Below are 27,935 nucleotides of genomic sequence, written 5' to 3' on the forward strand. Positions count from 1 at the left end.
AGAGAGCTGGGACTTTCCAGGGTCCCTAAGGACTGGGTTTGTGAAACAGTAGAAGCAGAAACATTTACATGAACACAGGCCTCTTTAAATGCTCGTAAAATAACAATCCTTTTAGTGTAAAAATAAACCAAAAAAAATTAGACAAAGCAACCATGACTAATTACAAATCAGACTATCCAGAAGCACTGAGATAATATTTAGTAGTGGATAAATCACAACTGGTAATACTCCTCTTTTAAGTTAACGCAGGCCAGTTTCAGTCATTTTAATTTTCATTACTTGCTATTTAACCAGTCAAATATGTGTGTAAAATGATTATGCATGAAAAGCTTCATAGCAATACACTACGGTGAAAAAGATTTTTTTAAACAAACAAAAGCCTTGATTAATGATCATAATTATCATGTTATTATCAAATTCAATGCCAATAATTGTTGCACACCTATATTTAACAAAGATATCATTTTATTGATAAACCAGTGTTGTGTTTGCAATTGTTTGATATCCATGAGAGCAGAGTATTTTTTTGTGAACTTTTTGAACAAAAGATCAAGAAGTTAAACAATAAAGACAATTTTTCACAGCCTTCTTTGCTCATATTTACCAAGGGTGCCAATATTAGTGGGGCTCATTGTCTTTCTCTAAACCATACTCTCTTACAGTGTGAACGTTTATTATTGTAGCTTAACAGTGCAACAGTTGATTTTTTTTTTTTTAATTCCTTACTAGTACAAAAAAAACCTGGAAAAATATGTAGAGCATTTTTTTTAAATCCCTTTTAAGGCAAAAAAATTCGGGAAAACTTAATGACACCAGAATACACACTGGCTGTGCTTTTCCAAGATGGAGTAATTTATTACTGGTGCAGGAGATGAAACTAGATGCAAAAATGAGTGTAATTGCTCCTGGACAGGTATTTAAATGCAATCTGTTAAAGCTTTGAATTGTTTGAATGGTTGGCTCAAGTAGACACTTTTCTCCTTTACAAAGAAATAAAGGATTCTTGATCATCCTTATGAATCATTATGAGCCGAATTTTGTGTAGCTGAACGATCTCTCTCTTAACTAACAATGCTAAATGCTGATCCCAAACATTAGAGCTCATGAGAGCTTATCGCAAAGTAAAAAGGACAGCGACGGCACTCGTGAACATCCTCATGAATCCCAATGAGCTAAATTTTGTATGTTTATCATATTATAACTCGGCTTTCAAGTAGTCGAATGTCCCGGTGCGCTTGAAAGTGATGTCCTTGCTAATGCTAACTTTAGTGTACACCTATTATGGTTTTTCAAATATTACCTTTCGTCTAATGTGTTATAGAGCTGTTTGTGAACGTCTGGAAAGTTTAAAAAAAATCAAAGCGCACGACAAACTGAGTTATTGACTCCCAAAAGAAGGAAGCGATTCTGAACAGCTGAAACGAGTCGTTAGTGATTCCAGACTTTACTTCCCGTACTAACCTACGTAGGTTTCTAACAAAAAACCCACTTCTGGTCTTCATCGGCTGCTCGTGAACAGACTGCGCTAGAACTCTTTATGGTAGTGGGCGTTTCCTTTTCCTTTTCATACGCTGTCAGCGGTAGACCAATCACAACAGACTGGGACATCTGACCAATCAGAGCAGAGTATGCTCTCTGAAAGGAGGAGTTTAGAATGAATCCTTTAGAACGGATCATTTAACGAGTCGTTTGTGACACTGGGGGAATAAGCTAATGCTGCAGTTTCATTTATGAGCACATTAGAGTGTTTTTTGCCCTTGGATGGATGTAAATCTATTGTATGAGACCTGTAAAACAAAATTAGGCACGTTTCAAAACTATAATAGGTGCGCTTTAATTGAACCACCATAGGTTTTGGGTTTGAAGCTTAGTATACATGTACTGTACATGGATGGGAATTGTGGACTGAATTGGAGTCATTCAATCCTTATTCAGCTCTACATACTTAACTATTAATGCACCTTTAACATCACCTGACAAAATGTTATCAAAATGGTTTTTTGTCACTAAAGTATTGGCACATTTGGCTTTATTTAGGGTTTACTAGTCTCAATAGAAGTCCTAAGCACATTTTAGCAAACACTTGTTAATTTTCGAGGAGTGTTTACATAACAGGTATCCGTTTAGTTGACTGTTTATGTTGGTCACTACTTTACAAGGAGTATTATACCACAGCGTTGTTGAATGCTTGACTCTCATTGGTCAGGCGTTGTTGATGATTTTGGCTCAGGAGTCAGGAGTTTGACTGCAAGGTTTATATTATTGCGATCATTCTAATAAGTTATCGTTTCTATAGTAACAACATTTACAGAGACTTGTATTGGGAATGCTACATTTTTAGCCCTACTAACGTCGAAAAAAAAAGTGAAAAAACAAACAGAGGCTGGTTTTTATAGCTGTTATAAAATAAGTGATAACAGGAACTAGTCTGTGTTGTGGAAGTTCCATAACGTTAAATGTAACTAGAAATACATAAAACATATGACATCATTTTTTTAATTAAGAAAAAAGGTTATCATTGGTCAATTTCTGCAGTATAAGATGAATAAAACACTTCAGAACGCACTTTTATTGGAACATAATGAACTCCAGGTTGGTAAGAGTTGATAACACGGCTTTGAGAAGACCTGCATCAACACCCCATTGTTCATTACTTTCGTTTAACAGCGACTTCCGTTGTGTTTTATCCCTTACATAGGGAATCTTCTCGCTGACAGAAAAGAAAGCAACGAAACCCGATAGCCGGGTCAGATTGAAGACGCATGTTAGCATAGTTCGGTGAATTCCGTCTGCTGTATAGACGACCAAGTCTTAGCCCGTAGTGGGATTTTAAAGGAGCCTGATTTCATAAAGCCGAGCATGACAGTGATTATGGCATCCTGCAGATCCTGTGTTTAAGAGCGGCGTTCTTTAACTGCTTATGTGCAACTGAACTGTCTATAGATGGATACCAATGAAACTGTCCCTAAAGCACAACAGAATACTTTAATTCTTTTTATATCGTGCAAGAGTTTATGGTACAATTACAGTCATGTCATGTGCACACATACACACACGCTCGCCAAGTTCTCCAGGTTTGCGGATGTTACCTAGGAGACACATAAGAGTTCCATTAAAAACGGTAAACCTCGATTTTGCTGCCTGTGCCAATTTCGTTGTTAGTATAAAGAACATCAGCCCCAAGGGTTGGCAAAGGGCCCGATGCAGACTAGCGTTAGAAACACTCAGAACATGGTAGGACAGATGGAACAATCTTTGAAGAAATCTATGCAAATTTTTTATTTTTTTTTTGGTGATGATTGTAATTTTTTTTTTTTAACTTGCTAGCATCCGTGCTTTAAGGAAAATAACATTCAACTTGCAAGTCAGATCTCCAAAAACGTGCGGTGCCCTGAGTGAGTCTCCCAGTCCCATTGTGTGGGAACAAGAGGAAAGGAGGGGGAAAAAGGGATGGCCGGGCACGGAGTTCAATTGAAAGCTTGCACAGCTCTTTCTCCATTAATTATTCATCTGCCGTCCATCCAGCAAGTCTGAATTTCCCTCTGTGGCTCAAAACATCAACCAGTGACTAGAACTAGAGATTTGTCTGCCTGTCTTTCTTTCCTTTCACTTCTGGCTTTTCACACATCTATATACCAAATGCACAAATAGCTCAAAATGTTCATTAATGTTTCAAAGAGTTGTTATTAGCAGGACAAGCTGTCGAATCGGAGTATGTTCTTGCAGGACACGAAAGAGATTAATAAAGAACAGCGAAAATGTACTGCCCTTTCCTAATGATTTCATCAGCTACAATCCCGCAAGGAGCCCGAGAAGGAAGGTTTTGATAGATATCGTCTTGAAATACTGACTGTCTTCCTGGGACAAAGTGCTTTGACCCAATTAACATATTTAGTGGGATTTACTGTGTGACTGGAAAGAACCTTCAGCTTTTTTCATGTGTCTACACTGCTATCTAAAAAAGTGATCTAACAGGGGTTTTATTTCCCCATTTCCTATTATCATATCCAATTATACCACTATTATATCACTGGGTGATCTGTGTAATTAAACTGATTTTGGGTTGACGCCAGGAAGTAGCAGAAGCAGTGGTGTATTCATAGATTATCAGTGAATTTTTTAAGGCATGGCCTATCATTAATTAATCTTGCCATATTGTTAATGTTAATAGGAATAGGACGTAAAATATGACAGTTGCACTGAAAATGATCACAACAGAGAGAGAGATAGATAGATAGATAGATAGATGGATAGATCACTTCTTAATCCCAGGGTGAAATTCACATTATGCCAGTAAAAAGACATCTTACTTTATAATAAAATACAGCTTTCCCCATGATTTTCGCCCTCCGATGCTCCATTAGTTGTAACCTCGATACACATATGCTCAGAATGTAGCTAGCTGGTTAGTAGCTCTTAAACAGAAATGGGGAAAATGCATGACTCCAATTGGTTAATCTTGTCTCTGATCATAAAACCCTGTAGCCAATCAAATTTGAGTAAACAAACCAAGGATCGAGTTTGTTTGAGGTCTGGGGAATTAGAGATAATGTATTAGTAATAATGACTTCATTGACCTTTTATGAACATCATTATAGCGCATCTACTGAACAAAACAATGCTGTCTGATGTAATCACATTACTGGGTCATACATTTATTTATAGTCAAAATACAATCATTATATTGTGGCATATCTGAATATAAAGTGAGACTTTATACTGCTGTAACTTTCATTATAATAATCAATTTAATCAGCCTGCAGGATTAAACGTACTCTTTTATTTTGACTAACATGTGTTATCCATCTGACATTCTTCCGATGGCAAAGTGGCCATTTATATTTTTAAAAAGACTCTTCTAAAGCATCAATTATTGAAAGACGCACCAAGGTCACTAACATGTAGTAGAGATCAAAAACATTTTTCCAATAAAAAGGCAACACGTGGCTGTAAAATTGCAGAGATGTCTCGTCGGACAGCACTAGAGTTATCAGACCCCCATGAATTTCTCAGACGAACAGAAAGCATTTAACACGAATGAATAGAAAAATACACTAACATTGCACAAATATCACAGAATAACAACAGAAAGGTCAAATAAAAAAAAAGTGGCTTTGCTAGCAGTTATCAATGTGTGTAACAATAGTGTCTGAAAGCATCTTTCATACAGAACTCATTTAGTTACGGCCGTATTCAGAGTTGAGATAAGCGTGAGTATTGAGGCTTTAATACCAAAATTGTGCACATCGGTAATCGGTATTCAGACCTCAGACGTAACTACAGACCTAAATGCTATTCAGAAATTACACAAGAGTTACGGTTACTCTTTAAAGGAGAGCACATAAAACAAACAAAAGCATCAAATCGAAACAGCAAACTAAAAGCGTGATCAAAAATAAAATGCTAAATAATATAACGTGCTGGATCAAGTGCTATTCTATAAGCTGCAAAGTAATGTGCGTGGAATCCATATTGTTGAACGAAACCAAATTTGCTGACATTAATGCGATAATTACGACTACTCGTTCAGAAATACATACATTGGCAATATACTAGACGTTTACGCGCTGATATTTTTAAATTGTCTCTTGCATTTTACATTACACTGTGTTACACTTGACAGTAAAGACAAAACGCTATTTACTTCTGCTCCTTAATGTTTATTTAAGCTTAAAGGCAAGGGCTTGTGTTTACACGTGTCTCAGACACGGCTACTCAAGAAGAAAAAAAAGCATACTCTCCGAGTGTTTGCTCTCGTAAATATTGATGTAACTTAAGAAGCTAAGTCGCTTGCTCTGAATACGGCCCCTGGCGAATAAATCGCTAATGAACGAGTGATATAGAGGCAGTAGATGTCCACTTGGTTTTAGTGGCTCCTGGTTCCCTGATTTCTGAATTGATAAGGTTGAACTTAACCTACATTCATTTAGCACACGGCAAAACAAACTGCACTGGAAACAAATAGCTAGTGTCTGCAAGTATAATGGTATGTGGTGGTACCACATTCATACATTTTTGGATAAAATGTAAAAACAGATTTCAAAACATTTTATTGTTTTATGATATTTACTATTTAATAAAGCGTTATATTATTCATAACGATAATACATAGTATGTACATTTTCACCTTATTATCCACTTCTAACCAACTCAATGATTGCTATTAAATACGTTGATGATTGTGAGTACAAAGTGCCACAACAAACAAAGAAAAATGTCCTCTCTGCCTCTCCTTCACAAAAGCCCATGGAATCTCACTTCCTCCACACAGCCAATAACCGAGTCTCTCTCCTCTGTATCCACCACATACACTCAACCTTGAACCACTCTAAATAAACAATGAGGTAACATAGTGTTCATCTTTCCTTTGATACATCTAATCCACCGCAGTGTTATGTAACCCTAAATTACACCATGACCATAAAGATACCAGCTTATGAGCCGAAAACGTAGTGAAGCAGTGGGTCGTGAAAAAAAGAGGAATCTGAACGCAAGACTGAATTATGGTTCTGAGATGCACCACACCTGCTTGGTAAAAATTTGACATTCCAAAGCCTTAATTCATGTTCTTTCTCCTTTCCAAAATAAAATATGTCTTGAAGGGTTTTTTTATTATTTTTCTCCCATCATCTGGTTCTCCATCATTCAATAAAATGGATGAGGTGACTCAGATAAGAGAGATTTCTTCAAGATAATACCACAATTCCAGCTGCAGATGGATCTTGTGGTACCCTGGTTGTTGGGAGTCATTTAGCACTTTGAGCAATTGGCATTACAATAATCACAAACTTCTTTAAACTCTAAACTAGGTCACGATAATTATGTTATCAACTTATCGTACGATATACGGACGTGACCTGGATCGTTTTTGATGGCCTCGATATCGCCCGTTGTGTTTACATGAATGTTTGTTTACATCAGAATGAATTCTGTCCTCTCGTCTGCTCTAGGGCTGTCAAATTCAATTTTCATTTGAATTATTCAAACTTAATTTAAGATACAAATGCACTGCGCATTCATCTTTAACACACTGTTGAAAAAATGACGCAAGATATTAACAATGCACTAACAATGTTTAGTGTTTTTTAAATGAGAAAAATCTAGAAAGAATAGTTCTAGTGTTTGAAATAATCCAGTCGTAGTGAATAATGCTGGGGATTGAGACGCTTAAGCTGCGTGAGCTGAAGCTGAACAGTGAATGAACGGCGGTAAACTGAAGCGCTTTACTAGCGGGTTAATGAACTCACCCAAACACATCCTATACACATATGAGATTAATCAGACATTTACACAACAGCACCATAATATTACAACTCGATTCTGCACAAAATAACACGAACGCACACGTGAACTTGAACGTAAGTAAGGCGCTAGGTAGAATGGTCACGCTGTGAATACGCTTCTTCTATAACAACACGCTAAAACATGTACAATGTATAACTAAAGCAAAAAGAATTCACAACACTGTATTACAGTAGTGTACATATTGTAACGGTATTATTTCAGGAGATCAGGTTTTCACAACAAGGCCAGTTCGCACATGTTTTTGCTGATACATGTTTAAGTTAATATATAAAATGTGTGAATATTTGGTTTCATTTTTGCATTTTCTCATCAAATAAAATGCCTTTGACTAATATTCCATGCCATTTTAGTCAGAGTTAAATTGGCTAAAATTAATAAATATGACAACAAAATATTGACTAAATGTAAAGGATATTTTCGACAGAAGACAAAAACTATATTCTGACATTCCAATACCAAAGTCTGAATATTCGTAAGAACTAAAAGTTTATTGCTTTTTGAAAGGGTGTACTTGCATTATTATACTATTATATTATCATTATATCAGTGGCATAAGAAAGCTACAGTTTTGTGAAAATCATGGTGATTGTTGATGGCTATATACAGTCTTTCTTCTTGGAGGTTTTCTATTTTCCTTGCGATGCCAGATGTTCTAGAGATCCACTACAGATCTTATGCTACACTTAGCAACAATTTGCAACAACTTATCAACAACAAGAAGCTAGTTGTAGAATTAGGACTGGTAGCACCTTGAGTTTTAACCCTAAGGTAAATTTATTCCTAAAAACCTCAAACTCTAGCCTATAGGAGTTTATTAAGAGCAACCTCAAGATCATCTGTCCTCATCTGAACTCGACCTCTCTGCTGCTTTCGACACTGGGAATCATCAGATCCTCCTGTCAACTCTCTCTAGCCTAGGCATCACTGGAACAGCTCTGCGCTGGGTGGAATAATATCTCTCAGACAGATCCTTCAAGGTATTGTGGAGGGGAGGTATTTCTGAAACTCAGCAACTCAGAACTGGGGTCCCTCAGGGGTCAGTCCTGAGTCCACTGCTCTTTTCTATCTACACTACATCTCTAGGGCAGGTGATTGAGTCTCATGGCTTCTCATGTCATTGCTATGCTGATGACACCCAGCACCATTTGTCCTTCCAGTCTGATGATCCATCTGTCTCTGCACGAATCTCTGCTTGCCTGTCGGACATCTCGGTCTGGATGAGGGAACACCACCTTAAGCTCAACTTGGCAAAATCTGAGCTTCTCGTCATCCCAACCTGCCCCTCAATCTATCACAACCTCACTGTACAGCTCGGCTCCACCACACTCAAGCCAACCAGGACAGCCAGGAACCTTGGGGTGACTTTTGATGACAGCTTGACCTTTACAGACCACATCTCAACAACTGCACGGTCCTGTAGGTTCGTCCTGTACAACATCAAGAAAATCAGACTCTATCTCACCAAACAGGCTACACAGCTTATAGTCCAGGCTCTTGTCATGTCAAAACTGGACTACTGCAACGCACTACTCTCGGGCCTCCCGGCCAGCTCCATCATACCCCTTCAGATGATTCAGAATGCAGCAGCACGCCTCGTCTTTAACCAGCCCAAGAGAACCCAAGTCACACCCCTCTTCATCTCACTGGCTTCCTGTAGCCGCCCGCATCAAATTCAAGGCCTTGATGCTCAGCTACAAGACCTTGTCTGGAACAGCACCCTCCTACCTCAACTCTCTCCTGAAGGCTTACGTTCCCTCACACAATCCGCGATCGATTAGCACCTGACGCTTAGTAATACCTACTCAGCGTGGCTCAAGATCCCTTTCCAGAACCTTCACACTAACTGTCCCTCAGTGGTGGAATGAACTTGCAACCTCAATCCGGACCACAGAATCTGTCACTAACTTCAAAAAACAGCTAAAGACCCACCTCTTCCGTGAACACGTAACTAACCCTTAAAACGCCAACCCCCACATTATTTGAAAAAATTTTTAAAAACTTACTTTGACTCTTACTTCTAGGCCTACTCTGCGCACTTTGCTTCTCAAGAACTCAAAAAAAAAAAAATCTTGTATGGTAGCACTACTTGTATTGTTCTCCGCTTGATATATCACTTTGCTTGTATTTCCTCATTTGTAAGTCGCTTTGGATAAAAGTGTCTGCTAAATTAATAAATGTAAATGTAAATGCTGAAATACTGTCATAGGAAGTGTGATGTCACGCTATTTCGTCGTGACCAACTTTAAGAATTTAGCATTATAGCATAATTATTTAGCATAATTTTAACATTAAAATGAGCAATTTAGCATAACTACCAAGCCTTACAGCCTGACTACAGCATGGTAAGAGCATCAACAACAGCATAAGCTTTTAAAATGTCTGACATTAAAAAAAAAAAAAAAAAAAAAAACAAAGGGGGGAAAAAACAAACAATGCCAACAAAGAACATTTTTCTTAGCAGCAAACACAATCTGTTATTCACTTCAATCCACAGTTGGCTCAGTACCGACTGCTAATGTGGAGGAAGGTGAGGTTTCAGCCATCTGAGCCAGGCTCTATTCCGAACTAAAACAATTCAGTTTGCTCAGATGCGTGAAAGGGAGGGAGTGATGAAAAGGAGCCAAGAAGATGAAAAGTCTCCTTTAAGTAATCTAGACCCATGTGCATGCTGTTTGCATGGATAAAAACAAACTCTCTCTTCTTTGCATTTATCAGATTGTGTATTTTGCTCGTCCAGATTCTGTTCCGAGCTAATCTAATTTGCGTGATGTGAGCTTTTAACTTGGAAACTCATACTGAAGGCAAACAAACCAGCCATTTTCTTCCTTAGCTTCTAACAACACACATGGTAAACACGAGTTTTTCTTTTTTTTCCCCTCCAGGTTTTGATTTCGTCTCCGCCGCAAGCAGGTGTCCACTGACAACAGATCACTTTTTAGAAAAACACAATGAAACCAGGAGGCTGTGAGAGCAGAAAAAGACTACAATAAAGTGGGAATGGGGAAAGATATAGTACCTATGTCTCAGTAATGTGATTAACATGTCCTTTGTTGACTCTCTCTCTCCTGACTACACTTATGAATAGATTTGTCCAGTAGGTTTTCACTGTTTTGAAAAGGAAATTCCATTAAGTTGCTGGGCCTGATGGGAAAGTTCTAGTCCTGAAGGCTACAGTTATGTTGGCTTGATGCCTCGGCCCTCCAAATGGTCAGCTGACGAAGTAATGGAAAGGGCTCTAACATGGTGGTCATGATTCCCGACAAGAGGAAATAATGATAATGGAATGAATCTTTGAGGTTCTATATTTTTTTAAAAAAAGTATTCTATATTGGAATATGTAAAAAAAAACACTTTTTCAGGATCAAGAGTCCTCACTGAGTTGTACGTCTGTATGTCAGTACATGCACGCCAGTGTGTGTGGGTATGTGTGTGTGTGTGTGTGTGGTTAGCTGGACAGCTGTGACCTATCACCCGAGATGGCTAGCTAGTTGTTATGAGAGGCATTGTGTTGTGGCCAACATTCAGACAGCTTCTGGCTTGCCAGCTGTTGGGTGCATTCTGGCAACGCTATGATCGATTCTGGTGGCACAGTCAGGCAATGAAGCAAGAAAGCCATGGTCATTCAAATCTACAATGACTCTGACACATGATAATAAGAGTAACCACAACCACATATTTAGGCTATAAACTTTACAAGGATCTGTATCTCCTACAATAGCTCCGGGCTCTTTTCATAGGACATTAGCAACAAATGGACTTAGTCTTAGAGCAGGGAAAACAATAAACCCAGCAGTGCTTTGGCTCAGGAGGAATGCAGCTGATGCCGCTGCTTCAGAGAAACGGTGGAAAAATGAGTAAAAATTGAGCCATGGATATGAGTCAAACCAAAAATCTTAGCTTCTCACAATTCTGGTCTGTCATACGCTTTTTCTTTGAGCACATTCCATCACCTAGATGGAATTCAGCAATTTCAAGTTACAATCAAGAGACATGCGATTTTCTTTCAGCATTACCACAACATAAATGCAATACAAACTGTGTCTCAGCTGAATCACATAACAGCAGCTAGCGCTAAAATGCTAGGTCTCTATAGTTTCTGAGACACCAGAATAAAACACACACACACACACACACACACACACACACACACTTTCGGATATGTAACTGTTTGTTTCCCAGAAACTCACCACAACTTCCTACAGTTTGGCTGATCACACATGCATGGCTCCTTACATCACCCACAGCCATCAACAAAATCAAAGCATGCACCAGTAAACAATACCAAAGTTTGACAAAAAACTCAACAAATCAACTTAACCAGACTGGATGTGTCTTAACTTTAAAAGCCCAACCAGCACTGGCTCATGACCATAGATTTTGGAGTAGAAGAATGACATTAACAATGACAGACTCATACAAATTTAAAATTGAGAAGCTATAAAAGTTGAATTATGCTATAGGCTACTATATAGTGAATTTTTAGATTAACTCAATAATAATAATAGTGGGACTTGTGAATACAAGCCTGAGCTGTTGGAGATGCATGACAAGATCTTGTGATCTCTCTGGAGAAATTTCAGATCACACTATCTGACACAATGCAACCTTGGGATACTTCTGGACAATCGACGATTCTTCTGAAGTCATGCTTCTGTAGATCAGGAGGATCCGGCCAATTTTTATGCTTATTTGATCTCTTGTTATTTAGTGATTTGAAACACTGAAACTTGCTTCTGGCAGATTTTCGCTTGTGTGCCATCCAACCATTGCAACTGATCAAGGGTTTTCCAAACATCACCCCATTGCCACCCTTCCACTGGCTTCATGTAGATATGATAATAACGATAATGAGTCTTTATTAGTCACATATTTATTACAGCACAGTGAAATTCATTTCTTCGCATGTCAGGAAACTGGGGTCAGAGCGCAGGGTCAGCCATGATGCAGTGCCCCTGGAGCAGAGAGGGTTAAGGGCCTTGCTCAAGGGCCCAACAGTGGCAGCTTGGGAGTACTGGGGCTTGAACCCCTGACCGTGCAGGGTCAGCCATGATACAGCGTCCCTGGAGCAGAGAGGGTTAAGGGCCTTGCTCAAGGGCCCAACAGTGGCAGCTAGGCAGTACTGGAGCTTGAACCCCTGACCTTCTGATCAGTAACCCAGAGCCTTAACCGCCAAGCCACCACTGCACAGATTTAAAACAGTGATGCTTGCCTAATGCCTACAAAGCCATAAATGGACTGGTCCCCACCTACCCGAAGCACACTTCAAACCTCACTTGGCACCATCTTCTAGCACAGCTCGACTTGACTCTCAAGATACAAAGAAGGCATGCATTGAGACTCCTCTCTGTACTGGGACCTAGCTGAAGCCCTACTTTTTCACAAAGCACTTAAATGAGTTTACTTACATAATTTTTTTTCACAGTTTTCCTTGTTGTACCAACTTGTACTAACTCCTCTCTAACAAGGATTTAGCTTTCTTAGCCCGTGACCTATTTGTAATACCATGAAGATATTGTTGATGGATAAGATGGATTCATCTGCCAAATGCTGTACATGTAAATGTAAATTGTAGTCTGATAAAAAAAACTGTTTGGCTTGCAGTCTTCAGTCTTGGTTTCTGTAGTGGTGATCCCTTGTGTAATTTCCTGTGATTATCTGTATATCTTATATTTTGTGCACTACTATTATTAAAAAGAAATGTGGTCGAATGTACGATGCTCTCTGTTCCTTGGATTTTGAAAGCCCTTGGCTATGTTCTTGGATTTAGTTACATCTTATATTTAGTTAAACCTCAAAGAGCTGTATAGCATCCAAAACGTGTAGCCAAGGGCAGCATTCAGTCTTCTTTTATCTTCTGATATGGAGGTCCATTCACGTACATACCAACGCCTGTTTCGTGCTACAACATGTTCTTCCAACTCGTACATGTTGCCTGAGTTACACCTACATAGGCATGCTGAAGAAAGCCAAAACTATTAGAGACATCACTCTAATTAAAGACTGTATGTAAACCAAAGGAGGTTCCTTATGAAGTAGTCTCCACATCACGGGGGGGGAAAAAAACAAAAAAAAACATTAAAAAGAAATCCTGCTTAATCACGGAAAACTCAACACAAGCATAAACACGTCAGATTCCAAAGTGAGCACTACATGATAGACGGGTTTCTTAAACACTTTGTGATGAAAAACTGTCCACGTGGATTTGCATGCTCTTTGCATGCATGTGCTCCTCGTATTATCCTACTATCAGGGCCATAGGGCATCCACTTAGGTTGAGCGAAAATGCAGCGTGTCGTGAAGCGGAAAGGATTGTACATGACACTAGCAGGTCACTTTAGGTTGACATGAGACCTGTTGGGAAATAGAGACCGAAGTGATGGCTGATGGCTTTACGGTGATTGCTCTGGCTGCCTAAACAGCAGTGCCACCCACCTACAGACGCCAATAATTAAAACATCGTTTCCAGTCAGGGAGGGTCAGTCAGTCATATCCTGGTCAGGGTAACGGTGAATGCAGAGCCTATCACAGGAACATTGGGGGGAGGATGGGTATACACCATGGATGGGATGCCAGTCCCTTGCACACACACCTTTACACACCGATTCACACCTAGAGGCAATTCACCATAGCCAACCTTTCAGCAGTGAGGTGTTAACTAAACCGCACTCTCAAGGAAATATGAATCAGACCCTTTTTCTGAGTTGTATAATTAACTGCTATGGAGAGCAAAAGGCACCAGCGTGACCTCATTAAGAGTAGGGAAAAAACAGAGAATAGATGTTACACAGATAGGGAGATAGAGAGAGAGAGGAAGAGTGAGAGAGAGAGAGAGACACCATGTGATGTATCTGTCCTATCGGACAAGGAAGGAGTTCAAGACCCCGAAAGCCTTATGGGAGAATTATGAGCGCTTAAAGACCCCAAAACGTGCATGTGGTGAAGACTGTAATGCAACTGGAAATTTTTTTACTTCAGAAGAAATCTATGTGATGAGACAGTGTGTCTGAAACAGAGGATTCCTCTAGGCCACTGATAGCACTACTGGAGTGTTCGCTGCATATCAATACATGATAAAGAACGGGAAAGGACACCAACTCAAGATAAGCCTTATAATAACACTGAAAGCACTAAAGGTTATATGATAGCCTAATATTACTCTAATAGCTTTATGGGGATATGTGGCCTTGATGCAAATGAATGAAAGCTATAATACTGCCAGTACTTTTGGGTCTAGGTCGAGCTGTTTTCAGTCTTGTTTGTATTCAACCTTTACCTTATATTTAATTATTCATCTTGATCCTGTTTTTAATACTGAGTTTAGCTTATTGTCCGTTTGGAGTTTCACTTGTTCTTCCCACGTTCGCATGGGTTTCCATGGGTTTCAGGTCCAAAAGCATTACAGTAGGTGGATGCATTAATTGCCCATAGGGTGTGAATGAGTGCCTGCATGGTGCCCTGCAATGGACTGGCGTTTCATCAGGGATGAATTCTCCTTCCTTGCACCCAGTGTTTCCAGGATATGCTCAAGATCCATTGTGACCCTGACAAGAATACTGTCTTTACTGAAGATGAATGAATAAATATTTGGAATATAGGGTGTGTGTATACATAGGAAAATAAAATGAAAAAAGATCAAATAATGGTTTCTTGAAACCCAAGCAACGTGTCCAATAGAAACTCATGGAGTTCACTGAAAGTAACCACTCTTATGGCTTTAGAGTGTCTGTGGTCAGCATGGGATATTTCAAATGTTTCAGAGTCTACATGAGAATTATGAGTTCTGACTACACTATGAAACTGTAGACCTAGAAAACTTCAATCAGATCCCTAAGGTTTGACCAAAAACATGTTTGTTCATCCTTCAGTGTTAGTTCGTGTTAAGAAAGTAGTGATGAATTTCATATCCCAATATCTGTTTAACCTATCATGATAACACTTGATTTGGTCAAGATACTGTATTCATGAAATACACTCACCAATCACTGTATTAGGAACCCCTGATCGTTCAAACAATTTTTAAAACAACCAATCATGTCGCAGTAGCGCAATGCATGAAATCATGCAGATACAGGTCAAGAGTTTTAGTTAATGTTCACATCAAACATCAGAATGTGGGGGAAAAAATGTGATCTCAGTGACCTTTGACCATGGCACAGTTGTTGGTGCCAGATGGGTTCACTAAAACTGGACAGGTGGAGATTGGAAAAATATGGGGTTAGAACTGTTTCATAATCCCAAATAAATAGATTACGATGCACAAATAAATGGAGTGAGATTTATAAAAATTCAACAAATTCACAAATGCATTGAATAAGATCCACAAATATATGTTAATAGTGTCAGAAAAATAAATTAAATTGACAAATAAATTAAAAAATATTTTTTTTTTACAAATGTGTTTTTATGTCACAAACACAACTCTGACCTACATTAATTTATGGATCTCGTCCTGTGCGTTTGTGGATTTTGAAACATTTCTAGCGTCAAGAGTGCACACAAATCCACAAATAGTTGGACTCCGCCCACCGTCTACTCAAGCCAGTCGGATACCCGCCACACTGCACTGACCAATCGTAGCAGGGTCTCGCTCCAACCAATCACGTTTTGTTTTACAATCAGGATGGGAACAGAGTCATTTTGCACCAAACTTTATCCTATATGAGGAAAAAGGGCATGACGGCTCATTGACTGGTTTAATGAGTATGAAAATGATATCAATCATACTGGAGCAACACATTAGACCACCATAATAAAAACCCCAATTGAAGGACAAACCTCTGGAAATTTGGAGTTCATTCGTCCAGTACAGTTCCAGAGACTTGTAAAATCTGAGTCAAGGTGCACTGAAGGTGTTTTGGCAGCGTGTGATGGCCCAATACCTTACTAACACATTTTATGCTGCATTTTCCTTTAATTTGTCATCCATAGGTGGGCAAAGAGTCTGGAATTTGTACTGCACAAACATATTAACTGAAACGATTACTGTTGAGTATTAGACCTATTTTACTGCTGCACGTGGTTACAGTTTCAGCATGTGTACGAAGCAATCTAGCAAAGCCACTTTCGAACACTCAGTCTTTAAAGCTCGGACAATTTTTCTATCCGAACAGTGGTGTGAAATTTAGGATGCTTTGAAAATTAATTAAATAAATATACACACAGTCTGGACTCCATCACCAGTGAATGAATCTACTGTTCTTGCAGAAATATAGAAATGTGCTAGAATTGTGAGGACGTCACTGGCTCTGTCTAGCACAGGCTGAGGTTTGGACGCAGAAGGTAAATCAGATCTCTTGAGAGTTGCGGTTAACTGGGAGCTTGTGAAAAGACTGGCTGAACCTTTAGCATTTGTAAATCAAAAATGCAACTAGGTGGAATGACAGAATAATTACCACAATACAGAACACCGTTCACAAATGATGGGAAAATTCCTGATGCGCTTGTTTTTGTGGCTACAACCCATTAAAACACAATACACAAAATGAGCTGTATTTGGGTTGGGCTTTCTGTAAAGCTCTGGCATCAGCATGGTCGTGCTTCGGCAATAAAAACAACTGGGTTTAAAAGTGTTTTAGTTGTGCTAAAATATGATAATTGATATAAATAGTCTTTCAGTTGAGATGGGAGCAGGTTTTCTTTCTGCAATTCTTTTAGGAAGAATCTTATAATAATGTTTAATGTAACTCAGTTGTGCAGGTAAAAGAGCTGCTCATAAAACCCAGTGTTTCAATTCCCTGCTTGAATTTAATGGCTTTATTTAATTCACATGCACACAAATTAGGATAAGTTCAATGATTTACATAGTTTTAAAGTATCTCAGCAAACGATAAAGGGTTTCAGAACCTTTATAAAATTAGGAAAAAAGGAAAAGGAAAACGGTACAGAGATTTTAATCAGTAATAGTAAAAATTCATGATGTGTGTCAGGGTTTAATATAAACCCGTGATTAGCCTTGTAGCCGGCACTACTGTCAGAGCTGCTGTTATGGAAAATTCATCAACATGGAGAATACAACAGCACTGTTGTATAATTATTCTATACCGATGACAATAAATCTAAAGCATATCTTAACACCTATACAACAATAAATTAACAAACTGACCAGGGATAGCATGGAACAAGCTACACTAGATTTCCTATGCAAACTTTTAATCATTTAATTCTTTCGTGTCTGATTTTTGACTAACAAGAAATCGAAAATAAGGCACCGAAACTGAAGCTGCAATCGTAGACCGAGCTAACAGCATTAAAACTGAGCTGTGTTTGACTCGGGATAATGCGAGGAAATGAATATAAATTGCTTGACAATCATCGAATCGACTACCTTAAAAAATGAGAGCACTTTTCAATTCATTGCAATTTATTTGCATTTTGTGACTGGCCAAATAACGCTATTGGGTTCTTATTATTTTGTCCTAATAGCTCGGCCAAGATTGTTTAAACTTTAAAATGAGGCTCTATAATCCAAAGCACAGAATTTTTACACTAAAACACTGCCAAAACAAACTGCTGCAATTATACATTCTTTAAAGAGTAAAAGAGGGTTGGGTTAAATGCCAGAATCCTACCTCATTGCCAACACTCAGCAATTTAAAGTTTAAAAAACATGAAATATGCCAATAAACAGTAAAATAAATAAAGTTCAATGTTGTGAAACGTGCATGAAATGTCCATTAGTTCGTGTTTTCATTTTTTTTTTCCTCTCTCTTGATAGAAGACTCGTAGTCATCTATCTTGAATACTTTCCCTTCTGACTGTTACAAAACCCTGACAATGGCGACTCCTTCCATAAACGTTAAATAAATGTCTAAGTACAGATAGCTTCCCCATTCTAGGTTTATACATTTTTCTTTGCGTTTTTCTAATCTGTTTATTATCAGGTTGAGATTATGCGGAGCGAACGTGATACAAGTCCCTGTGAATGACCTGTTACTAGAACAACAATAATGTATTTGAATGAGAGCATAACATAAACCTATCATCTGAATTACATCCAGCACTACTGCCAGAGCCGTGCTGTTAGAATTCGTCAACAAAGCAAGATATCTAATGGTAGCTAATGGTAGTTATGATTTTCTGGCTACTAATACACTAGCTGGTTTTTTTTTTTTTCAAATTTAGGGTAATTGCGGTAAAAGATACTGTTTCATAGTTTTCCTGCGGTAATGAACATAGATGTTAAATAGTGTAGGTTTGTGCAAATACTTTCTGCAGCATCTCAAAATGGATGAAAGTGCACTCCAGGTGTTTTTATTCAGATGAGTTGGAAATGCAAACAACACTGCTACGTTAGCTATTTTGAATGAGCAATTTATTTTAGCAAACTTTTTGCCTCTCTCTCTTTCTCTCTCTCTCTCTCTCTCTCTCTCTCTCTCGCTCTGTTGACATAATTTGCATATCCTAAGAAAATGATGAAAGGAAGCGAGCAGTTGGATTATTTATCCTCTTATTATTTGGTGGTTTGTACAGATTCAAATGGTTAACTAGAGGCAAAATATTATGTTTTGAGCTCTTCCTCAGCATGCTGCGTAGCACGACCTGTCACAACCATACTGAAAGATATTGTTCAGATAGCTCGTACAGACAACAGAGAGGTTTCATATCACAAACCAGCACAGTGGTGTCGAGGACAGGTAAATGTCTGGGGGAGGTGATGAGTACCTAAGAACATATGTGTATTTGCAGTTAGCCCTATGCTGAGAATATGGTTTGCTTCATAAGCCAAATATCAAACTGATAGATTGAACAACATGGTTTGGGTTAAAAAACTTAAAAAGGGATATAAATCATTTTTGGATACTTCATTCTTGATTACAAAAGCAAATTGATGGTTTCCCAGTGTTACCTTTGCTACGCTATGCTATGAAAACTGCTAAGTGTTCTATTTTTGCTAGCCAGAAAGGGTGTTAGTTAGCTAGGGGCCATATTCATAAACATAAAATCTTATCTTATCCCTTACTACTAACTGGCAATAAAAGTTCCTAACTAAGAGTTTCTCCATCAAATCTATTCACAAAACCGCTAATACAAAGTTTTACTAAGGAATTCTGAAAGAGTTAACCCGTTGCTACATATGATAGCACATTTCATCGACATGAACGTTGACAATGAAATCCCAATTTCCCAATGTCATTGTCAAAAAAAAAAAAAAAACTAAATGAAAATTGAAAATGTTGCTGATTTCATACATGAAAACAATCAAAATGATCATGTCAAATACATTTTCGCCATTTTGTCACACATTCACACATACACACACACCTAGGGGTAATTTAGAGTTGACAATCCACCTACTGGCGTATTTTTTGGGAGGGGGAAGGAAACGGGCGAACCCGGAGGAAACCCGTGCTGACATGGGAGGAACATGAATAGAAACTCACAGACACGAGCTCAGGATCGAACCAGGCATCCTGGAGCTATGCGTTTGTATTTTAATGTTCATTAATTAGACCACACAATCCCTACACTGTAGTGTTTCCTAAGCTTTGTAGCTTGTGAACTTTTACACTTTCTGGAAAATCCAATTCCCAGAATTCCCACTTTCCCTCTCTCTGCCAAGTACAACTGCTCCAACTCACCGGAATTCTAATCAGGTTCACCTGTTACTCTTTTGCTTTGTCTATTTCATACTCTGTTTATGGATTTTGACCCTGTTACTTTTATTTTATTTATTTATTTATGTTTGACTTTGCCTTTGATTGTTGTTTTGCCCTGTTCATATTGTGTTTTGCTTTTTAAATGGAAAAAAGCACACTGTGTTGTTTACTGTAACCTGCGTACGTCTCGTCTTGGCTAGTCTAGTCAAAGCCTGCTCTGAACATCTAATAACAAACATATTTGCCATTTTTTGGTACTTTTTCCTATGAAATCGGCAACGCTTTTAATTTTTATTGTAAAACGGCGTCATGCAACAGGTTTTGATTTATATGTTCCATCACTTTTGACATGATTGAACTGGTAACAGCAATGAAGAGGGCATTTATGTATTGTTTTATGTAAAACTCGACTCACAGATAATATCTGCAGATCTGCAGATTATGTGGCCAAGTAGCGGAGCGTCGTGTAAACTTTGATTACTTTGAAACTTTGATCTGTACTGGATTACTTAATAGGTAAATAAGTGACTGTCCTTACAACTCCACACTCATTGAAGTACTCCCTACCTTTTTAAAGCACATTGCCATTATACATGAACTTGACGGTGCTGTTAACCACTGAGAGCAGTCGTTTAGGATTGTTTGTGATTTGATCTTAGTGAGTTCTCTGTTTCTGTAGGTTTAGGACTTGTTTTGGCATAAAAAATCTTTTAAAACTTTATCAAAAATCTTTATTTAACCATGTTAACCCATCTCAGCCAAAGAAATCAAAGATCTAACAGGGTTGAGGGTTTTTTTAAGCATAGAATTAGCAAATAAACAATAACATCCATGGTAATGCCATGAAGCCATTACAGAGATTCTAATGAATTACTTCAAATTTGCCTTCAATCTATAATTTAGATAACAGGGATATACTTTCCAAGTGACTTCATCAGTCAGTATCGTTAAAAATAAGGGGAGGAACAATCAGAGAACTTAATGTTCTTCTTGCCATTATCTTCAGGAAACTTAGAGGATGCAACTTCATAACCAATAATGTTTAAATGTCTTTTACCTTTACTTTACCTACATATTTGTTAATGTAACATCAGTGGAGCACAAATGGCATGCCAATCATGGAATCCATCCAGCCATCCATTTTCCGTACCTCTTATCCTACACAGGGTCTCGGGGAGCCTGCAGCCTATCCCAGGGAACTCGGAGAACAAGGCAAGGAACATCCTGGATGGGGTGCCAATCCATCACAGGGCAAAATGACACACACATTCACACACTGCGGGCAATTTGGAAATGCCAATCAGCCTACAACGCATGTCTTTGGACTGGAGGAGGAAACCAGAGAACCCAGAGGAAACCCCCAAAGCATGGGGAGAACATGCAAACTCCACAGAATCACCCATTTAAAAAAAATATTTAGGAAAAAAAACCCCAAGGTCCTGAATATTAGGATAAACACATCCAATGTTTAGGGTGTTTCTCCTAATACGTTTAGACTCAAGATCCTTTGTGAATACGGCCCCTGACTGGTAAAGCAATCTTTCTGTTTTGTGTTACACAATCATGAAATAGCTATACAGTATATAAGTGTAAGTCATAAATAAAACGTTTCTAACTCCTAACTGTTAAACACGTGCTTCTCACGTGCTTCTCACGTGTTTAATGTTGTAGATTAGGAAATCTGTGTAAAGGCTAGATTCCATTCTTTCAATAAAGCACACAGGCTATCAGTTAGAAGTGGGACCACACCTTCAAAAGTGACGACTGAGAACTGATAAACTGTTCAAACTGTTGACAGTTGGCAGCATGTCCCAAAGCGGAATATTTACAAGATCATTAGAACATTTCGATTTTTTTAGGCTTTAAACACTCTCACAACTTTTATACAACTTTTTACAACTTTTAACTGCTATAACTTCAAGGTTAGAATGTTATGTACGAGCATTGAGATAACTTTTTCGGTATGTGTATGTGTGAGTGTGTATGTGTGTGTGTGTGTGTGTGTGTGTGTGTGTGTGTGTGTGTGTATACATATAAAAGCCTAGAGGGCATGTACAAAATGAATGTACAAAAACCTCCAAACTCTGTCTCGGTTTCAACATACAGCATTTTTAATCACTTTCTAATTATCATTACCAATAAAAGCATGTGAAACATGACATTTTTGTGCCTTTTCTGACTATTTTCATGCCAAAGTTTTTCTGTGCCAAGTCAAACATACAGTGGTGCTTGAAAGTTTATGAACCCTTTAGAATTTTCTATATATCTGCATAAATATGACCTAAAACATAATCAGATTTTCCTACTTACTGGAAACCTTTAGTTGCAGTTATTGCTGCACAAAGGGCTCACACCAGATACTGAAAGCAAAGGTTCACATACTTTTGCCACTCACAGATATGTAATATTGGATCATTTTCCTCAATAAATAAACGACCAAGAAAAATATTTTTGTCTCATTTGTTTAATTGGGTTCTCTTTATCTACTTTAAGGACTTCTGATAATAGATAGAAAATCTGATGATGTTTTAGGTCATAGTTATGCAGATATATAGAAATTCTAAAGGGTTCACAAACTTTCAAGCACCACTGTACATTGATAGGTTTTATTTCATATTAATGAATTCATAATGTTCTCCTTGAACCTTGACAGAAAGCGAGGGCGTCGCACCTTACAAGTGAGAAAATCGAGCCGTGAGATTACTGACGTGAGATCACGGGAAGGGGCGGGACTTCCAGTTGGGTCAGTTAAAAGCAAAGAGTTCAAAACACCGACACAAGTGTCAACCATTGCACATTCAGGTGTCAATTAGCTCATCTGCTGTTTCATCTGCCGTTTTTATTAGCATATATACAGTACTGATATCTACAACATTTGGAGTCACGAATATTGCTATTCATTTTACTAACTTAAGAAGTACCAGCTAGTATTAGTCTAACTGATAGTCAAGGTCTATAGCTTAAAAATAACTTCTATTACACATTTTATGTAATGTCAAATCAGACATAATCTGTATGTGATATTTAATATTTCAGTGAGAGCTAGTGTTTCAAATGAATGCTGCTGCTAGATAAATAATAAGGCATTGATTATTGAACAAATGTATAAATAACGTACTTTTTTGTTATTTTGACTCGACTCTTGATTATAGTGAGTTTTTTAAACTCTTTGATTCTTCTAGTGTTTTTTTAACGCTTGTGTCATTTACTTAGTGTTATTTTGACTCTACTTGATTTTAAAGTGGTATTTTGACTCTTTGACTCGTATAATGTTATTTTGACTCTACTTGATCATTACAGTGTTATTTTGACTCTATTTGACTCTTATGATATTTTGACCCTTTGACACTTATAGTGTTTTTTTTACTCTTATTTTGACTGAATGACTTTTAGTGTTATTTTGTCTCTTTTCATACTGAATTTTGGTTCCATAAAAGTTTGTTTGCATCTATAAATAGCCTCTTAATAGTTTAATAACATAAACTCAGAAAACACAAAAAAAAGGTGAATCGAGTGCACAAGGCCTCTCCCTAATCTCCGTCCTATCCCCTCTGCTGAACATGAGCTTTTAATTAATTCTTCCATCGAGTCTGACCATCTGTCAATGTACTTGGGGAAAGAGGACTACTTCAGTCTTTTTTGATTTTGTAAATAAAGCGAGTATGAACATAAAAAACACCGCTGTGGTTCCGGTAGCCATGCCAAAAGGTCCATGGAATATGCAAAGAGACCAAATCCAGACAGTTTCTGCTTACAAGAAGTCAAAAAAATGAAAAGATATCCAATGACTTTTATGAAAGCGCTGTTATACTACCTTTCTTCTCCTAGTATTTTTTTTATATATATATATCTCATTTCACCTTCAGGTAAAAAATACTTTTATAATTGTAAAATAACTTTTATCTTAAAAATACCATTTCACCTTCAGATATCTCTAGGGTATCTCTATAAATACACACACACACACAGATTAAACATAGTACACAAGGTTTCCAGATCTAATGGTTGATGATGTATTAAGCTGTTGTCAAATTCATTACAAAAACCCCAAACTTATATCTGGTGCAAACACTGCTCTGGCATTGTTCTGTCATTATTGGCAGGATGTGAAATAAAAACTAATATGAGTTGCCAGTTTATTAGGTACGCCGCCCTTGTGCTTCAGTGCTTTTGCGAGTTTTAAAATTCCAAGTCTCTCTAGATAATAACGCATAGTCTGTTAGTGCACATTGTAAGTGTACAGTTAGTGATGTGAAATGAAAACGTCTTCGCCTGTACTGATGGGACGTCCAGATTTTGGGCAGTTGGAAATTTTCAAGGTGTTTTTGAAAATGTAAAAAATATTAATATTGTGATCATATATAAGACACACAGACAGACAGACAAATATTCCAATAAAAGCATGTCCCATATTTTAGTCCTTATACAAAAGCAATGGTCACAATTATTTTATTCATTAATGAATGGCACGTCATGTTTTTTAGCCATTTTATGGTTGAATTTAATGCTGTGGAATCTGTGTGAAAAGTTAGCTCATTTTATCACTTATATTATTACAGTCGTTGTATTATAACCAGCCTTTTGTTCTCTCTCTCTCATGAGAGAACTGGAAAGCACAAGCACAAACTGACGCCTACAGTAAGACGTGTTCAGTAAACATCTCCTTATAGAAAGCTTCACCATATCAACAATTCTGGTTTTTAATGTTTGTTATTACTTAGATTATGTTGAGCATTCACCATACACGAGTAGAAATATAAACCTGTGTTTTACCTTGCAGCTGGCACTACTATCAGAGCTCTGGCATCATAGATAATGAATCAAAACCTTCTGACCAATCAGATTCAATAATTCAACAGCACTGTTGTATACTGCTTTTGTTTTGCCTTGTCAACCAAAAATATCCAAACAACCGCAGCCCTGTGGTCAGCGACTGACCTGCTGTGCATGATACACTATGGAGTTGGAACAAGTGTATCGAATTACTACCATGTCAATCACTGCTGTGCTGTGTAGGTGCATTATCCGAATAATATCAGGTCAGTGGCCTTGTCGTGAACGCTGCTGGTTGACAAAGTGTGCATAATAACAGATAGGCCATATTCGGTAAATGTACGCCTAGAAATTGCACCTTTATGGTTGGTGAACCTGATAAAACAGCCAAGCTATCTAAAGAACAGTCAACTTGGTGTATGCTGATGCAGAATATGTGTCTTTTGTGAATGCTGTTTGATTCTGCTCTTTTAAGTGAACATAGAGAGCTGACTCACATCGGGATTATTTTTGTAGATTTGTGCAAGTCTTTGCTGTGTAATTTAATCAAAATGCTTCCATGGAAGTCCCATTTCAACCCTGTGGCTGTTCATTAGCATGAATGGTGAGACTAGTGTGACTTTCAGTTGTTTGTATGAGGCAGCATGAGAAGGAGGATCCTTGTAGAAGATGTATTTAGCCCTAGGTATGCACATTTGCAGTGACCTTTGTAGTGAATTTACAATTATTTAAATTGGTATATTGGTAATTTGTTGCCTTCTATTGGTGGCATGTTATGTCTAGTGGATACCATTAAACACCAATAATGGTAATGCTGATGGTTTGTAGTGTAAACCATTAGTATTTCTGTGATGATTTCTATTGTTGTTGTTTTTTTCAGCAGGGAGGATGTAGACCCTGCAGAGTATCTCACCAGACTGTCCCGAGCGTTTGAAAAATACTGTTGTAGAGCCGATGTATGCTGTGAAAATTTAACACTTCTATGAAAACCAGCTGTAGTTCAGCGACTCGTTTCTCCAGACACCTGTCACACACCTTTATGTAAATAATTTAACTGAAGGCAGCTCATCAGACCAGAGACTAGCCCTGTTGCTAGTCAGATTAGCTTAGAAGTTTCATATATTTTTAAAATTTTATTTACCCTCTCTGGTCTGATTAGCAAACTGACTACATATATTGTTTAAAAATAAGTTGACTAAAACATAATTTTTAAAAATGAACAGACAAAGAACAATGTTTATTCAAAAATTGTCCGTTCAGAGTCTAGGGCGCTAGTCAAAAGTGGTAACATGACACAGCACAACATAACCACTTCGAATTATCTTCTTTTTAAATATAAACAAATAATTAATAGTTAACCACTGTCGCCATTCATCCATGAGACAGTTGTAAGAAAGAAATTGTATGTAAGTGGGACCTTTACAACCCTGAAATACAGTTTATAACATGTAATAACAAGTAATTACAGGTTAATTCGAAGGGAGAATAAGTTTTCAAGAAACAATCTTAGGCCGTGAGGAACAGTAACTGAACAAAATATCAAAATAATTGTTTATTTTTTGTTTGTTTGTTTACGTTTAATAGACGATTTATTTGGGATTCGACTCATTGTTGAACTGAGCCAAATGATATGATTCACTAAAAAACCTTTAGAGCTCGTGCAGAATACATCATCTCGAGCACAGCCCCTCTCCCTTCAGCGTTTGACCTCAAAAGCCCACCTTGGGTGGAGAGACAGAGACCGATTTCTGTGACCCAATCCCAAATAAACCCTCCCTCCCTTCATAAGCGCACTACTTAGGTTAGGAAATTACAGCAGACTATACAGTAGTGCACTATATCTTCCAAACAAGGGAGTCGTTTAGAAGTGAGTCTGGTACGCGCTCGCGCTGAATTCTCTGACACACTCGCTGCCTGGTTGCGTAATCCTTATCTACGGCGGCACGCGAGGGACATTAAGCACCTTTAATTCCCTAACAGCGAAGCGCGAAGTCATTAATTCTCTAGTTTCACCACTCCTGTCGCGCCCTGATAGTATTATTCAGGTTATTGTCGTGTTTGTTTCGCTTTTAACATGCCTTTCCAAACCACACCCAATAACAAAACACACATCTATAGTTATACAGTTGTGTGATGATATGATTGCGTGCTAAATATCGCGAGATACTTTCACGCGGCTATTACCCCCCCCCCCCCCCGAAAAAAAAACCATGCTAAAAGAACTGCCATGGGTGCACTGTAGAATAAAGTTGTGCTTACTCATAGTTAACTTAATGACAATGTTAATAAACAGTTTGAGACACTGACAACATGTTCATGTCTAATGTGCACACAGCATAACTTGCATAGCTCAAAGCAGGACGCATGAAAACACCAATATTTCATCCTCCATTGCTGAAAAAAAAGAAGCTTTTTCTGAGCCACTTTCTCTGCGAAACTGACACCTCCAGCGCCGTACAGTACAACCACATCCGCTCTCAGAACAGGCACAAACGGTACGGCAGTTCTGGAGGTTAAACACGCAAAAACAAGTGGTGAACTAAAACTAGCAAGTGATATAACGCAGTACACATGAACGCACGCACGCACGCGCCCGCGCGCGCGCACAAACACACACTAGCAGCGCAACCTGCGTTTAATCTTCCCTTTTTCTTCTTTAATCGGAGCCAGGTCAGCTTTGACAACCCTCAAACGTAAGGGATATGACTCACCTCGAAAGCCTGCGGAATAAAATAGGTCCAAAAAAGTGCCCTTGTTGTGTTGTCCTTTCAGGAGAGTCCAGAATCGGAGGACCTGGTGGTGTCCTGGAGCGACCCTGCGGCGTGAGAGAGAGTCAGGGCCGGTCAGGTCTACAACACGGAGCCGGGCGAAGCCGCGCGCACACACACACACACATACACACACACACACACAAGTGCAGCTCTCTCTTTCGATCGCTATGAGGAATCAGAGAGCAGTTTTTTTTTCTTTGCAAAGGATCAGATTCTTATTGCAAGGTTGTGAGCTGATATCTGCTCTAGCAGTGTGGTCGACTTTAATTATTAAAAATCAGAACCAAGCCCTTTTTCCTCCCTGCAGGTTTACTAGTATTACGGGTTTTCAAGCAGGAACAGAAACCTAAGCTTCATTCATTCATTCATCTTCAGTAAGTACTTTATCCTGGTCAGGGTTGTAGAGCATACAGTAAGGTGGGTCACCTGTCCATTACAGGGCACCACACACACACACACACACACACACACACACACACATACACATACA

At 38.3% G+C, this 27,935-nt stretch overlaps 1 protein-coding gene across 2 annotated transcripts in view; it reads right to left on the reverse strand.

Annotated features, from left to right (window-relative positions):
• The window catches only part of LOC128615658 (thyroid hormone receptor beta), a 125,371-nt gene extending 97,643 nt beyond the window's left edge, over positions 1–27,728 (reverse strand). Inside the window, exon 1 of one of the 2 annotated variants that reach the window (XM_053637884.1) lies at positions 27,386–27,728. The gene's annotated coding sequence lies outside the window, so the exon portion shown is untranslated. The remainder of the gene's footprint in view (positions 1–27,385) is intronic. The other variant, XM_053637885.1, reaches the window with a different exon arrangement.
• Positions 27,729–27,935: the final 207 nt, after the last annotated feature.

Source organism: Ictalurus furcatus, chromosome 12, assembly GCF_023375685.1.
Source record: "Ictalurus furcatus strain D&B chromosome 12, Billie_1.0, whole genome shotgun sequence".
Classification (NCBI taxonomy): Eukaryota; Metazoa; Chordata; class Actinopteri; order Siluriformes; family Ictaluridae; genus Ictalurus; species Ictalurus furcatus.